The 13,812-nt window shown below is 38.5% G+C and overlaps 1 pseudogene; it reads right to left on the bottom strand.

Annotated features, from left to right (window-relative positions):
- Nucleotides 1-12,898: 12,898 nt before the first annotated feature.
- Nucleotides 12,899-13,477, bottom strand: LOC143379583 (ras-related protein Rap-1b-like; annotated as a pseudogene).
- Nucleotides 13,478-13,812: the final 335 nt, after the last annotated feature.

The raw sequence follows: 13,812 nt of genomic DNA, 5'->3' as shown, positions 1-13,812 counted from the left end.
AAAAGACTTCCAACCAAGAAAAGCCCCGGACCGGATGGGTATACAGCAGAGTTTTACAAAACCTTTAAAGAAGAGTTAATACCAATACTTTTCAAGTTATTTCAGGAAATAGAAAAAGACGGAGCTCTTCCAAATTCATTCTATGAGGCCAACATCACCCTGATCCTGAAACCAGACAAAGACACTTCAAAGAAAGAAAACTACAGACCAATATCTCTAATGAACCTAGATGCAAAAATCCTCAATAAAATTCTGGCGAATTGGATACAAAAGCATATCAAAAAAATTGTACACCATGATCAAGTAGGATTCATCCCTGGGATGCAAGGCTGGTTCAATATACGGAAATCAATAAACGTTATTCACCACATCAATAGACTTAAAGATAAGAACCATATGATCATCTCGATAGACACAGAAAAAGCATTTGACAAAGTACAGCATCCCTTTATGTTCAAAACACTAGAAAAACTAGGAATAACAGAAACTTACCTCAATATTGTAAAAGCTATCTATGCTAAACCTCAGGTTATCATCATTCTAAATGGAGAAAAACTGAAGTCATTCTCTCTAAAATCTGGAACAAGACAGGGATTCCCTCTCTCACCACTTATATTCAATATAGCTCTCCAAATACTGGCCAGAGCAATTAGACAGACAAAAGAAATTAAAGGCATAAAAATAGGATAAGAAGAACTTAATTTATCACTATTTGCGGTGACATGATTCTATACCTTACAGACCCAAAAGGGTCTACAAAGAAACTACTAGAGCTAATAAATGAATTTAGCAAAGTGGCAGGATATAAAATCAACATGCCTAAATCAAAGGCATTCCTGTATATCAGCAACAAATCTTCTGAAATGGAAATGAGGACAACCACCCCATTCATAATATCCTCAAAAAAAAAAAAATAAAATACTTGGGAATCAACCTAACAAAAGAGGTGAAAGATTTATACAATGAAAATTACAGAACCCTAAAGAGAGAAATAGAAGAAGATCTTAGAAGATGGAAAAATATACCCTGTTCATGGATAGGCAGAACTAACTTCATCAAAATGGCGATATTACCAAAAGTTCTCTATAGGTTTAATGCAATGCCAATCAAAATCCCAACAGCATTTCTTGTAGAAATAGATAAAGCAATCATGAAATTCATATGGAAAAATAAAAGACCCAGAATAGCAAAAGCAATTCTAAGCAGGAAGTGTGAATCAGGAGGTATTGCGATATCAGATTTCAAACTGTACTACAGAGCAATAGTAAAAAAAACAGCATGGTACTGGTACTAAAACAGGCGGGTGGACCAATGGTACAGAATAGAGGACACAGAGACCAATCCACAAAATTACAACTATCTTATATTTGGTAAAGGGGCTAAAAGCATGCAATGGAGGAAGGATAGCATCTTCAACAAATGGTGCTGGGAAAACTGGAAATCCATATGCAACAAAATGAAACTGAATCCCTTTCTCTCACCATGTACAAAAGTTAACTTAAAATGGATCAAGGAGCTTGATATCAAATCAGAGACTCTGCGTCTGATAGAAGAAAAAGTTGGCTCCGATCTACATATTGTGGGGTCGGGCTCCAAATTCCTTAATAGCACACCCATAGCACAAGAGTTAAAAACAAGAATCAACAAATGGGACTTACTCAAACTAAAAAGTTTTTTCTCAGCAAGAGAAACAATAAGAGAGGTAAATAGGGAGCCTACATCATGGGAACAAATTTTTACTCCTCATACTTCAGATAGAGCCCTAATGTCCAGAGTATCAAAGAATTCAAAAAATTAAACAATAAGAAAACAAATAACCCAATCAACAAATGGGCCAAGGACCTGAACAGACACTTCTCAGAGGAGGACATACAATCAATCAACAAGTACATGAAAAAATGCTCACCATCTCTAGCAGTCAGAGAAATGCAAATCAAAATCACCCTAAGATACCATCTCACTCCAGTAAGATTGGCAGCCATTATGAAGTCAAACAACAACAAGTGCTGGTGAGGTTGTGGGGAAAAGGGTACTCTTGTACATTGCTGGTGGGACTGCAAATTGGTGTGGCCAATTTGGAAAGCAGTATGGAGATTCCTGGGAAAGCTGGGAATGGAACCACCATTGGACCCAGCTATTACCCTTCTCAGACTATTCCCTGAAGACCTTAAAAGAGGGATTATTGCTACATCGATGTTCATAGCAGCACAATTCACAATAGCTAGACTGTGGAACCAACCTAGATGCCCTTCAATAGATGAATGGATCAAAAAAATGTGGCATTTATACACAATGGAGTATTACTCAGCACTAAAAATAGACAAAATCTTGGCATTTGCAGGGGAATGGATGCCATTAGAGCAGATTATGCTAAGTGAAGCTAGCCAATCCCTAAAAAAAAATGCCAAATGTCTTCTTTGATATAAGGAGAGCAACTAAGAACAGAGCAGGGAGGAAGAGCATGAGAAAAAGATTAACATTAAACAGGGATGAGAGGTGGGAGGGAAAGGGAGAGAGAAGGGAAATTGCATGGAAATGGAAGGAGACCCTCATTGTTATACAAAATTACATATAAGAGAATGTGAGGGTAAAGGGAAAAAACAAGGGAGAGAAATGAATTACAGTAGATGGGGTAGAGAGAGAAGATGGGAGGGGAGGGGAGGGGAGGGGAGGGGGGATAGTAGAGGATAGGAAAGGCAGCAGAATACAACAGTCACTAGTATGGCAGTATGTGAAAACATGGATGTGTAACCGATGTGATTCTGCAATCTGTATATGGGGTAAAAATGGGAGTTCATAACCCTCTTGAATCAAATGTATGAAATATATCAAGAGCTTTGTAATGTTTTGAACAACCAATAATGAAATAAATAAATAAATAAATAAATAAATAAATAAATAAATAAATAAATAAATAAAAACTGAAATTTTTCCAGAAAAGAAATACTTGTAAAATTGGGGCCAAAGAAGGTGTGGTTGCTGAAGAGATCAGTTGCTAAAGAGGAACTCATTACTTTGCACTGAGAAAATAGGAAAGGGGTTTGGGGGTCATCTCAGGAATCTGTAAGGTCCTATGCTTCATAGGCTCAAGGGTATAAAAGTGAAAACTTGAAATATTTTGTTTTGAGAAGAGTGCCAGTAGTCTGTCCTGCTTACATAGAGCTGCCTAAAAAAAAAAAAATGTTTCCAAAGGTTTCTTTTCACTGTGTTTAGACTTGCAGACTCAGAGCCACTTCAGCCATGAGCCAAGGGAGCCCAGTTGCTGCTTCCACCAGCAACAGGATTTGGTGTTATTCACATGGTGCTGACTTTACAGGCATGAAGTATGCAAGAGTTATGGGATCACAGAGACTAGAGTTCTCAGGAAGGCCAGGGAGACCAGACAATGTGCATCCGCTGAAGCTGTAATGGATACTCCAGGAAATTAGAGATGCCAGGAACATGGAATGTCTGTCAAGGAAAGCTGCAGACAGGGAACAGAACCAGCCCCAAAGAGAAGCATGTGAATGCAATTGGTGTGGCCATAAGGACGGGTTGCCCAAGTCCTCTGGGGCTCCATCTCACCGTCATGTGCTGAATACTGGACATGGAGTTTCAAGACTTAGTCTTTCCCCTTCAGAGCTTTGGTCTTGCTTTGGTCTGATGCTTCCTAGTACCTTCTTTCTCCCTTATGGAATGGAATCTTTAACCTATGCCAGTCACACTATTGGAACATAAATACATTGGAAGTTTGTAGCTTGCTTTTAGTTTTTTATAGGAGTTCCCAGCTAAGAATTGCCTTGAGTCTCAGAGGGAAACTTTGGACTTGGACTTCTTGGAAATGATTGAACTGTTGACTCTGAGGGCACTTGGGACTGGATATGTTTTGCATTGTGAGATGGACATGAGCCTTTGAGATGCAAGTATGGATATGGATCCAAAATCCATGTGTTGAAGCATTGGTCTCCAATGCAGCAGTGTTCAGAGGTGGGGATCTCGTAAAGTGATTGGATCATAAAGAATCTGACCTCATCCATAGATTAATCTACGGATAGTTGAGTGGTCTAATGGTCTAATGGTGTAGGTTTGGGGAAGTGGGACCTGGTTGAAGGAAGTGGGTCTTTTGAGGCATGCCCTGGGAGACTATATCTTGTCCCTGGCCCTTTCCTCTCATTCTCTGCCTTCTAACTTAGCATCTTTCCTCTGCCAGGCCCTTTTACACGGATATTCTGCTTCATCTCAGAATCAAAGCAATCGAGCCAGCCCGCCAGGGACTGAAATCTCTGAAACAATGTGCAAAAACAAATCTTCTTCCTTTTAAGTTGCCTCTGTCTTGTATTTTCCCTCTGCAATAAAAAGCCAACTAACACAATGGGTAAATGAATTTAAATAAAAAGACTTGAATTTATTAAACAGAATTTAATGTAGGTAGGGGATGAATTAGGGCTTCTGACTATCTAATTTGATCTTTAGCCTTAAAAACTAAAACCTCTGTGTCAGATGGGGGCTTATTACTTGGGGAGTCTACATCTGGGCTGAAAAGCTCTCCATGGTGTAGATCCCAGGCTGTGAAGGAAAGAATTTTAGTTTAGTGGAAAGAGTGAGTGGTTGAAAAGGGGTTTTTACAAAATTTTAAGGTTTTATGAGTAAACAGAGATAATCAGTCTTCAAAGCTCTTATTGTAACCCCTGAGTTAAATTATAGTGTAACTATAATTCCAGAACTCTCTGAACTGCACCCACATATTATTCTCTACATAGATCTTTAACTGTAATAGCTATTCATTAGTTCAAGAGACCTCTGCTTTTATATGAATCACAGTTTAGTGAGTATAGAAAAAGGTATTCATTCTCCATAGCAGCTACTTCATTGGAACAATTTAAAAAAAAAATTACACTCTGACCTTTTGAAAAGGAAATAGAAGTTTCAAAAGTTTTATTAGATGTTATCTGAAAAGCTGTTATCTTGTTTTGCTTCTTGATTATTTTAAGCAGTACTTATGCTAGTATATAGAATCTCAGGCTTGAATAGGAAGATTAGCTATAAATAAACACTGTGCAAATGATACCTTCAAGGGTCAAACAATAAAACCTGCTGTGGTGAACTCATGCTGGGTGAGGGAAGACCATGAAAGGGACCCAGAGGTCTTCTACAAAGGAGTAGAAGAAAAGAGATGGCAGCCAGAGTGAGACCCCTTTACCTAGAAGTTCCTTTGGCTATAACCATAAATGCAGGAGTAATTGTCCTTGGATTAAAGAGGTCTTGGGGTTTAATGGAAAGAAAATTATCATTCAATGCCAATGTTTAGGATACAGATGTAAAGAAAGGGCTGGGACAAGTGTTGATACTGAAGGCTGGACATGAAAGATTTTTATTAGCCAGCTTTCTGTTATTGTAACAAAATTCTTGAGATAATTAATTAAAAGTATAAAATTTTTATTTTGGCTCATAATTTTGGAGATTTCAATCTATGGTCAATTGGCATTTTTGCCTTGGGCCTATGATGAGGGCACACATCATGGTGCCAGCATATGGGGAAACCATTCAGCTCTTGAATGCTATGCAAAGAAGAAAGGAAGAAGAGGGGCCAGGTCCAAATTTTCCCTTCAAGGGCATACTCCTAGTGACCAGAAGAACTCCCACTAGGCCTCACCTCTTAACATTTCCACCATGTCCATAGAGCAACGAGCTTGGGACTAAGCCTTTAACACCTAGGTTTGGGAGAACATTTCTGATCCAAAACATCTAAGACGGAGATACCAATTTAAGCAACACTATTGTTCTTTCTTGGGAACACTGTGATAACTAGGGACAAATGGCACCCATAGGGTTCCCCATCAATGAGAAGTCTCTACATGTCTTTTCATTAGACTCTTTAACTTTGAGTCCCTGAAAGTTCAAAGGTAAGTCAGCATCTAGCCACAGGGCTCCAGAACTGACTTTAAACAAAGCAGCAGGAAGAGTAGAAATCTGCCAGATGCAAGTGCAGAAAGGCATGGATAGAAAAGTGTTCCGTGTATAGAAAGAGAATCTTTGCAATTCCATTTATATCAAAAATATATCTTAGGAGAGAGAGGATGGAGGATCAGAGGAAGGGTGCACTTCCCAGCAGCTCTTTAGCTCAAGATGTAAAATGTGGGAGGACTGCTCCTCAGCAAGGTGGGTAACTAAGAGATCACACTGAACTTCAATATTGGACAGCAAAAGAAACCATGGCAACACAGACAGTGAGAAACTTCTAACCTGTTTTAAGAAGTAATACGTTCAAGATGTGTCAGCTTGGCTGATGGCTGTGATGGCAGTGGTGGCTGTGGCTGCTGAGGGAGGGGGAATGCAGGCAACAAGAGGAGAATGAGGTGAAGGAAATACTGGCTAGGGGGAACTTGCAGAATGTAGAGGGAGGCTGATCTTAATGCACCCAGAGTTTGTGGGGGAAATTGTTGAGTGTAACCACAACCCAAATCACTCAATCTATAGGTGGATAGTTCAGTGGGAACCAGGTTGCTGGCATGGAGACCATTTATAATCATTGTGCCGCTGCAAGCAGAGGCAGGAGATTAGAAACTCATACAGGAAGTTGCCAACTGACCCAGCAGTCACCTACTATGACCCCACCATGTGCCTGGACAAGTGTGGCCGAAACTGGCACAAATTGAATTGTGCCTAAGGTAATCCAGCCTCAGAATACCAAGGAGAGAGAGCTCCTTTCATTTCTGGTGTCCCATAAGAAGACACCAATAAGGGTCAGACAGGAGCATCTGCACTCCTGGTCTAATCCTGGGTAATTCACATCCACAGTGTTGAATGTGAGAACTATGGACGTTTTAGACTCTGCACCTAAAAGTGGAATTTTGGGGAGGCATTAGAGACACAGATATGCAGCAAAGATCAGCATCTCTCCAGAAACACAGGATGTGAATCAAATCTCAAATACCCAACAACAGAGTTCCAAAGGTTGGCCAAGACTGGTGCCAATTTGAATGATTGGCACCAGACTCACTATGGAAGTTTACAACTTGCCAGCACTCCCCAGTCTATCCCATCCTGCACTGAGTGTCAGGGAAGCTGAGAGCTGCTGCAACCAGCTTTGGCTCTTAGCCACAGTGACTGGCAACTTGGTGAGGAACACACAGACATTGGGCTTAGCAACCCCCAGCCCTGGTTCCAACACAGAGCCCCAGAATAAATTCAATGCATGAAAATCCATCCCTCCTATAGTTTTTGACCACCTCAACAGAAACATTACCTTTATTTCTCATTAAGAATTTTTATATATTTTTCTATTCCTCCCAATTTTTTATTCATTTTTATTTTAATTTTTTTTAAAAAATTTATCTTATTGTATTATTTTTTTTATTCTGTGTGATTGTGTTTGTGTGTGCAAGCATGAGAGTTGACTTCATAGATAGGTTTTGAACTCTGTGTGTGTGTGTGTGTGTGTATGTGTGTGTGTAGTTTTACTTTCATTTTAATTGTTTCCTTCTATACCCATTTATTATTTTGCCTTGGTTTGGACTTAGGTGGGGTAAAATTATACGTGAGTTCGAATTGTTTTGATTGTACATTTGTTTGTTTGTACTTCAGTTTCTATTCCTCTTATTACCACTTCTTCCCTCATCAATAGCCAATTTTTTTCTCTTCTGTGTTCCTGTCTTTTGTTATTTTATTATTCTTAGTAATTTTTTACTCTTCCTTGTATATAGCTATCATCTGCCACCTATCCTTCCTTCCTCCCCTCTGTTCACTTTTTAAATATTACAAACTTTACTTTGCTGGCCCACCCTATTTTATCTTCACTTAACAAACTGTGATCCAACTATTTGATGTAACTACATAGCTTATGTATTCCTACCTCATTCATGTTGTTGTGATTCTTAATGCAGTGACACATTAGACATCTGCTGTTTAATGTCTGATCTAGTTCATGGTTGGTTATTGTTGGTACTAATTGTTAAATGCTCACCCCAAATTCCTCTACAGGTGGTCATTAGTGTTATAGATGTCAAAGTAGAAACAAGGCATTTTTGTTAATGCTGTACCTCCTTTGTTAACAATGTTGCTCTTCCTGACTTTCCCCTTTCTCTAAAAGGGACTGGAAAGTGATTGGGGCACTTCAAGTTCACAGAGTAGAGGTTCTGATGCTGAACAATACTCACAACTTAGCTAAGTGATAGTGAACTTCACTCCACACATGATTGTTGACAGCCACAGCCGAAGGGACCCCAGCAAACTCCAGCTGCCAGCAAACTTCCAGCTGCCAGCTGATTGGCTCCTCTGCGATGATGCTCATTGGGCTGTTTCCCTGCCCTTTCAGACCACAGAGCTGCTCATTGGAGGACTTTTTTTGGCTCTGCCCACACGACCCAGCCAATTGTCCTCAAGAGCAGGAGGAGTGGGGGAGGTGGAGAGGCTTGTGGGAAGCCAGTGGTGGCAGTTGGGCTCTGAGGGTTTTTCCTGAGGAGCTGTGTGGTGTGGTGTGTGTGGTTCTAAAAATAAAGTTCTTTTGACAAGTGGCTCCTGAATTGTGCCCAGCCAGACTGCGGCACATGACCTAGCCCTGTTTGAGCCTCAATAATTCTTCAACCTAGAGAATAGGGGAGACAAAACCCCCAAACCAATAACTGGGCCAACAACCAACCATCAGCAATCAGAGGGGGACCTCAGGTCCTACTCTTGGACATCTACTCATACATCAAAAACAGAGAGAAGCCTCAGAACAAAATTAACTACACACAAATTGTCATACATGAAGAGAGGGAGGGAAACCCATCTTAACTGATGAACAAGTCCAAGACTTCTGAAAATATGAGGAAACAGGTAAACAAATCTCCCCTCAAAATTCATCATTGCCCAACAAAGGAATCCACAGATATGGAATTCCAGAGAAAGACTATAAAAACTGATTATTAAAATATTCATTAAGCTATAAGAAGATCTAAGCAGTGAATTAAGAGAGCAATACAGAGGATGACATTTCAACAAAAAAGTGAAGATATTGAAAAGAAACCAATTAGAACTCTTGGAAATGAAACACACAATGAAAAAATTAAAATTTCACTTGAAAGCATCATTAACAGATTAGCTTGTGTAGAAAATAGAACTTCAGGCCATGAAGACAGGGTGTATGACCTTGAATACTCAATATGCAATAAAGAAAAAAAAATATCATGACCAGGACCTAAAAGAACTCTGGGACAATATCAATAGAGCAAAACAGGTCATTGGGATAGAAGTGAACATGGGGATCCAGGCTAAAGTGTTAGGAGCAGCTTCAGTGAGATAGCAGCAGGAAATTTACCCCGTGTTAGAAATGAAATGGACATTCACATACAGGATGCATGTAAGACTCCAAATAGACACAATCAAAAGAGAACCTCAGTCAAGCACAGTGGTGCACACTTGTAATCTCAGCAGCACAGGAGGCTGAGGCAGGAGGATTGTGAGTTCAAAGCCAGCCTCAGCAAAAGCAGGGTGCTAAGCACCACTGAGCCCTGTCTCTAAATAAAAAATACAAAATAGGTCTGAGGATATGACTCAGTGTTCAAGTGCCCTGAGTTCAATGCCCAGTACCCCCCCAAAACAAAACAAAACAAAACTCTCCAAAACATATCATAATCAAAATGGCTAACATAGAAAATAAGATGAAAACATGAGGTCACCTTTAGAGGCAAATCAATAAGGCTCACTTCTGACTTCTCAATTCAAACCTAAAATCAAGGAGGGCCTAGACTGTGATATTTCAGTCTCTAAAAGAAAGCAGCTGACAGCCAAGATTGCTATATTCAGCAAAGCTAGCTTTCAAAACAATAGAGAAACAAAAACTTTCCATGAAACTGAAAGAATTCATGACCACCAAGCCAGCACTACAAAGTCTACTCAAAGATATACTGCACACAGAACAACCCCCAAACAAACCCCAAGCCTCCCAAATAGGTGAAGATCACTAGGAAGACAACCAACTAAATAAAAGTCAAGGCAGAATTAAAATACAGAAAAGAAACCAAAATGGCACAAAACAATAAACACCTGTCCACAAAAATGCTGAATGTAAATGGTCTCAACTCCCCAGTCAAAAGACTTAGGTGTGAAGAATGGACTTAAAAACAAGATCCAACTGTGTGCTGTTTGCAAGAGATTCATCTCATACGCAAATACACCCATTGGCTGAAAGAAAAGGATGGAAAAAAATATTCCATGAAAATTAAGTCTGGAAACAAGACTAGTGATTCTCATTTCTGACAAAGCAGCTTACAAAGCAATAATTAATCAGAAAAGAGAAAGAATAGCACTACCTACTGGTAAAGAGAACAATCCAACAAGAAGGTATAATAAAAGTAAGTATATATCTCCCAAATGTTACTACACCTAATTATATAAAAATAATACTTCCTGATATTAAAACCCACATAGATCCCAATCAATAATACTGGGTCATTTCAACACACCTTTATCATGAATAGACAGGTCATTCAAACATAAAATCAATAAAGATATTTCTGGCCTAAATAATACTATAAATCAAATGGAACTAATAGATACCTACAGAACATTTCACCCCCAAACACTTGAATTTACTTTCTTCTCAGCAGTTCATGAACATTTTCCAAACTAGACCATATTTTAGGTTGCAATATTAAGTCTTAGCAAACACAATAAAATTGATAGAATCCTATGCATTCTATCATTGATCATAATGGAGTAAAACAAGAAATCCAGAATAAGAAAAATAATAGAAACCTTGTAAACACATGAAGATTAAACAATACTGTTTGTTTTCAAGAACGTATACCCTTTACAAACACTGTTAAAATATTACACAAAACACATTCAAGTGGCAAGTAATTTTAATGCAAGTCCTTATATGGCAATCCAAGTTTATTGAACTACTGATGTTGAGTTATACAAAATTATGCCACTTCAAATAAGGCTTTTAGTATATATTTGGCCATCCAAAGTAGTTGTAACATCAGGTTGGCCAATTTAAATACTGTGGCTCCCTGTTGGATAGGCACACGATCTTTACGCCCAAATGTTAATGCATACAAAGCAGGAAGGCATTGTTAAATAAAACAGCAATAGTTATAGCAAATTAGGCCTTATTACCAATTACATATGATTAAAATTACCTCTCACATGCACATCCACAGTGCTCATCCATCATTTAACATCTCAACCAAAATGTTACACATGTGAAACAATCACCTACGGGCAAAAATACTAAACCTGTATATTTGGTATTGCAAATACAATTATGCAGGAGTAGGCAAGGGATTCACAGTGAGAATCTACAGCTGCAGAGGACTGAAAATTATTTACAAAAGTTGTTGTCATTAAAGAAATGTTTGAAAGTATAGACTTTTTGTTGTAGGCCCCCACTGTACACACAACTACAAACATTGTTCCCTATATAAACAAGAAAGAAAACACATAATAAAGAGATTGACATTTTCTTCCAGATAGAGGTTAATCTTAGATATGAAAAGGACTATTTTAAAGACAAGATCACTGTCTCCACAGGTTTCTGAAAAACAAACAAACAAACAAAAAAAACCAAAAAACTATGTAGCTGTGTTAATTGAAGTGCTTATTTTGTACAATACAATGATAATGATCTTGAATTTAAAACAAAAATCATAATAAACTGTAAGTATCAAAGAAGCAAAGTTATTTGGAGTAGTCTATATAGGAAGTATTTGGACTTTCTTTGGTTATGCTAAAATAGTGGTGCTTTCATGATTTTTACTATCGTACTCTCCAATACAAAGTATGGGGTGTGTTACAATATACAGTACAACATTGTCATACATGCACAGCATTTTTGGATGCACAATATTTCTTAGCAGTAATACTGGATATAACCTCTGGTTTTACCAACTGCATACACTAGGATTATTATATAAGTAAAAATCTCTCTTGTGATACTGAAAAGTGATTACAATGTGCAAACTGACAGAGTGGCTTTCATCCATCTCTTAAAGGGTACCTGCTGCAGCCCGGCTGGCTGGGCAAAATAGCCGGGGGGTGACGAGCAACTTGTGTAGATTGATACAGCAGGAGTAGGAGCCGTTTATTGTAGGACAGGAGGGTATATATACATAATTACACACAGCTTGTCTTAATTAACATAAACTAGATACAGCAGTCAACCAATAAGGAATCTCCACACTTAATGGCTCGCTGGCGTTACTTCACAAACCACTCCCTCTGGCAAAATGCCAGGCACCATCTTGACTTGTTTACAGACCCTAATAGGTACCACCATAGGAAAGTCCATTTAGGGTGTCAGTAGGTGTTTTTGTTTGTTTGTTTAATATTTGTTTTAGTTGTAGGTGTATGCAATAACCTTTATTTTATTTTTATGTGGTGCCGAGGATCAAACCCAGAGCCTCACGTGTGCTAGGTGAGCACTTTACCGCTGAACCACAATCCCAGCCCCAAATTAGCCAATCCCCCCCACCCCCCAAAAATGGCAAATGTTTTCTCTGATATAAGGAGGGTGACTCATAGTGGGGTTGGGAGGGGGAGCATGGGAGGATTAGATGAATTATAGATAGGGAAGAAAGTTGGGAGGGAAAGGGAGGGGGCAGGGGATTAGCAAGGATGGTGGAATATGATGGACCCCATTATCCAAAGTGCATGTATGAAGACTCAAATTGGGTGTCAACATACAGAGATATGAAAAATTGTAGTATGCATGTGTAATAAGAATTGTAATGCAAAAAAAGTACATGTATAAAGGCATGAATTGGCATGAACATACTTTATATACAAAGATATGGAAAATTGTACTCTATATGTGTAATAAGAATTGTAATGCATTCCACTGTCATGTTTTTAAAAAAATAAAATCAATAAAAAAAGATGTCAGTAGGTTTAACAAAGTTGAAATGCTGGTGCTTTTGACTTGGGCAATAGTTCTTCATACCTGACTCAGAGCTACAGTGCATTTATTAGATGGAAGCAGCTGACATCATGACTTTTTGTGGGCTTCACCAGGCACTGGAGACTTTCTGTTAATTTGCTGCACTAGGCCATAAAATATTTCATTAACATTTATTTTTTATTTTGCAGAAGATTCTAAGAATGCACAGTTGATCCACTGTCTTGATAGATTTTTGACCTTGTTCCTTTCCTACAACTCTTTCATCTTCCAAGTCACACTTATTACTAACCAGAATCATGGGAATGTCATCAGTTTCTTTAAGAATCTGTTTTCTTAGGTCTTATAAATCATTAAAGGTGGACTATGCTATGATGAAATAAACTAAAGCAAAGCCTGTCTATTTTTCATGTACAAATTCCTCCTTGCTGTGAATTATTTGGTTCCCGCAGTATCCAAGATTACAAGAATACATTGTTGTGTATCTATTTCAACTTGCTTTCTGTAAGAATTTCTCATAGGATATTTTTCAGCAAAAATTCAATGAACACACTGTACAGGCAGAGCAGACGTTCCAACCCCTTCTGAACCAAGAACAACTAGTTTATATTCAGGCATGTTTCAAATTTGTCAGAAAAGTGCTTTTCATACTGTTGCTTACTTCTCACAGACAGTATCATCCCATATTCCCTCCAGGTTGCTGCTTTGGGTACCACAGTGGTAACCCCTGCCACTCCAGCTGGTTTCTGAACAACAATTTTTTACATGAAGTATGATCATAGAAGAAATGAGAGAAGAAGTCAAGAATTTCTCAGAAACAGATGAAAACAGAGATGCAATATATTACAATCTTTGGGATAGTATGAAGGCAGTTCTAAGAGGAAAAAGTATAGTATTAAATGCCTACGTTAAAAAAAATAGAAAACCCCCAAATAAATAATCTAATGGTCTAA

Source organism: Callospermophilus lateralis, chromosome 13, assembly GCF_048772815.1.
Source record: "Callospermophilus lateralis isolate mCalLat2 chromosome 13, mCalLat2.hap1, whole genome shotgun sequence".
Lineage (NCBI taxonomy): Eukaryota > Metazoa > Chordata > Mammalia > Rodentia > Sciuridae > Callospermophilus > Callospermophilus lateralis.
Note: the sequence above shows the minus strand (reverse complement) of the source record. Positions and strands in the feature narration are given on the sequence as shown.